Below are 3880 nucleotides of genomic sequence, written 5' to 3'. Positions count from 1 at the left end.
GTTCCATATTTAATCAAAAGAAAAAATAGCACTGCTCGCTTAAATGAATCTCTTCGCACTGAATTTTATTGACAAATGTCTAACCTCTAAAATGCAGCCAGTTTCAGATGTCAAAATAAATTACACCTACAACTAACGTCATCTAACTGTGAGCCGCAGGAACTAAGTTTACCACCTAATATTAGATCTCGAGGAAGTGGATTGGTCTCGCGTCCCATGGTTTGTACCCCAAGCTCACTTCGCCGACCTGAGAGAGGAGGATTCGAAGGACAGCGTGACACCATAGGAAGCTAAAGCACGTCGTCCACCCTCGCCGAGAATCGCCGTTTAAAGGATCGCTGTTAACAGACTTTAACTCTCGATCTCACTAATAGCGAATTCGGTAGCTTGCACTAGTGCGCACTGAGTGCGCGCTAAGGCTTGTTTACAGTACATTCTTATATTTAACATCGTGTCTTAAATACATATTTAAAAATATTTTAGCTAATAGAATGATTCGTACGGATGTTGTATATTATATATACAATTATAAATATATTATTATTATTAATAATATAAATTAATATAATAATATATTAGGTGTACAACTTTGCTTCCACCGTTTTCCTATAGATGGCTTTAGCGGTAAGTGATGATCGAAATAAATAGATCATAGACGTCATACAATAAACTTGGGCATCTGTCAACATAACCCCATAGAAACAGTAATCGATTTGTGTCTGCATCATAAAGTTATTCTCGATTGAAAATGTCAGTTTACGAGCCAAATTCTCGTCATTTGCGGGAGGTTTTAATTTTCTGCTTCAATATGAAGAAATCTGCGGCTTACAATATTGTTGAAAAAATTATAATAACTTACAATAATGTTGAAAAAAATTATAATAACTTACACAAAAAGCACTTGGCGTGCCTTTTTTTATATGTAAACGGTTCTCTTATTTCAATAATTATCAAAATATTATATTGATCATCGATGTAATATTAAAAAAAGACACACCAAGTGCTTTTTGTGTAAGTTATTAAAATTTTTTTCAACATTATTGTAAGTTATTATAATTTTTTCAACATCATTGTATTCCTCTAATTATTTTATTTTTTATTTAATAATATGTTACTAATATATTAATAATATATTTAATTTATAAATATATTATATATATATTAATTTATAAATATATTATATAGACAAAACCACACATGTTTATAAAACTAAAAACTGAATGATTAATCATTCGTTATTATAATTTTTTTCAATATCATTGTATTTCTTTAATTATTTTATTTTTTATTTAATAATGTTACTAATATATTAATAATATATTTAATTTATAAATATATTATATAGCCAAAACCATATATTTATAAAAGTAAAAACTGAAATGATTAATCATTGGTACTTGGCGTAAACTTCTTGATATCATTACTTTTGTAGAGAGTATAAAATTTTCTTGTATCTTTCAATAGATAATGCTGACGCGCGTGCACTTGGCTTCTTTTTTTTACTTTTTTTGAAAAAGTAATTTTGTTTTTATATATATTCACAGTTACAACCACCAAAATATTTTAATCTTCTTCCTACAGCCGGTGCGTTGCAAAAACGCTCCTATACTAGCGAAACAAAATATCTAAAATGTCTTTATGTACAACAGTCACAACACATATAAGCATTATGAATTATTGTATAAAACTGCTTTAACTCGTTTTGATAATAATATCGAGTTTTGATAATATAATCGAGTAACATTATTAAGATAATCGCTAAAGAAATATTTCACAAGTTTCATAAAGCTAAACACATACGAATATCAATATTCGTATCGTTCATGGGAACGTAAAACAGATTGAAGTGAACATAAAAGTCCCATATTGTTTTACAATATTCGCAATAAATTTGGATATATTAATTAAAGAAAATTAGTGAATTAATCACAAGCAATGGTAGATTAATTATAGTGGTGCCGTTTGGCAAGCTAAACTAAAAAGTTCTCTACCATTTTGCAAATATAAATTTTTAGTTATTAATTAAAGAAGATTTGTGTATTATGGTGCAATTATATAACAATTTTCTTTCATTAATAACTAAAAATCTAATCTCAATTTTCTTTCATTAATAACTAAAAACGTATTCATTCGCAAAATAATAAAGAACTTTTTTGTTTAGTTTGGCATTATGTACACGACAGCACACATATCCACTATAGCTCATCTACTATATTGCATGTGATCATTCAACAATCTTCATTATAAAGCTCTTAAATATTCGAATAAATGACTGTCCGAGTATCCGAAATCGGTTTCGATCTGACACTTCAGAACTCCATTATTCAGGTATTCGCGGATTCGCGGATAACCCAAATCTAAAGTGTCATATTTATCCGCTATCCAAATAATCGGGTACTTGCATAATGTCAGATCCGATTAAATATTGAAGCCCTACTTCTTTAATTAATATCTCAAGATTTATTGCAAATATCGCAAAACGGTATAAGTTTTTGTCCGTCCTACGTTCCCACAAACATTGTGGAAACGAATTTGGGACACACATTCTATATGCACATTCTGTGACGTGGTGGCGTTTGAGCCCCGTCAGAAGGACGGCGGTTGCGGGGAGAGCGGCTGAAAGCGCTCCTCCCAGAGAGCCGACACCGAGATAGGATCCCGCGGGAAGAGACGGATCGCGGTCACAAGTAATAAATAGGCCAAGGTCGTACAGGAGAGCTCTTCTTCGCGAGTCTTCGGCCTGAGCGCTTAACATTCTCCGAAGCTAAATCTGCTTACCACGTAACGGATACCGCCGCGACAAGCACTCCTGGAGCAATTAGGATGCCTTCATATAGTCCGCGGACGTCAGGCGGATAACGTCGAACCATCGCGAACTCGCGAGATGGGCGATTCGCGGTCGCGAGTGAATGCTGCAACGGGAACACGAGAGCTACGCCGACAAGGGTGACCGCAGGAAGGACGAGAGGACTGCGGGAAGCCAGCAGGTCGACGGCATGACAACAAGATTCGTGGCTTGGCAGATGGCGACCAAGGGCCCATCGAGTCCGTAAGGAGCTCCATGTTCTTAGCGCGTAAGTCGGTACACCGCGGCGCCACTTTAAAAGACTGGCGGATAACGCGACAAACGGCGTACGCGCCGTTTGACTGATATCGTTCCGCGTAGGACTGCGGTTTCGCATTATAAATCGTCACGGGTCGTGCGTATGATTCTTGTATTCCGTGTAGCGTCGTAGTGTAGATAATAGAATAAATCGCTATATACAGGGTTGGCAAAAAGTCCGGAAACGGTCAAATATCTCGAAAAGGATCAACTTTAGCGAAAAATATGTAAGTAGCAAAGTTGTAGGACTTAATAAAGTGTACCTAATGATGGCTAAAAATTTGACTTTGGGTGGAGGACGAAGGTCACACGAAAGTCAAATTAAATTTTTTAAATTGGCCCCCCACTTTTTATTACATATTCTTGTAGCTTATTTCAAGGCCTTTCCAAAAACCTATAATAAAGTATTTTTTTATTAGACATATTTAGAGTTATGATGCTTGAAAGGATTTTTCTTTAACTGTTTCTATTTCGTAAAAACGTATCGTTGTCTTCTGAACGGTGGAAATAAAATTGCGATCAGGATATGCAGCATTGAATGTGTAGATCAGTTATTTCTTCGTATGATCTAATATGGTCTCCAAATTTTCGATAAAGAAACAGCATTATCTTTTCTTTATCGGTTAATATTTTTAAAAAAGAAATTTAAAATTGTAGTTGGAAAAAGAAAGGAAAAAGACAAAGAGTCTAGCTTGAGACACAAAAAACAAAGTTATTTTTGTTTTTCTCCTGTGTTTATGTTTTTTAGGCTTCCAGCCTAGTTGTTCATTCGCTCTT

The sequence above is a fragment of the Odontomachus brunneus genome, unplaced genomic scaffold (genome assembly GCF_010583005.1).
Source record: "Odontomachus brunneus isolate Ranch 3 - 2012 unplaced genomic scaffold, Obru_v1 Obru_scaffold_032, whole genome shotgun sequence".
In the NCBI taxonomy this organism is placed as follows: Eukaryota; Metazoa; Arthropoda; class Insecta; order Hymenoptera; family Formicidae; genus Odontomachus; species Odontomachus brunneus.
The sequence above is the reverse complement of the archived record's forward strand: the minus strand, read 5'-3'. Positions refer to the sequence as shown.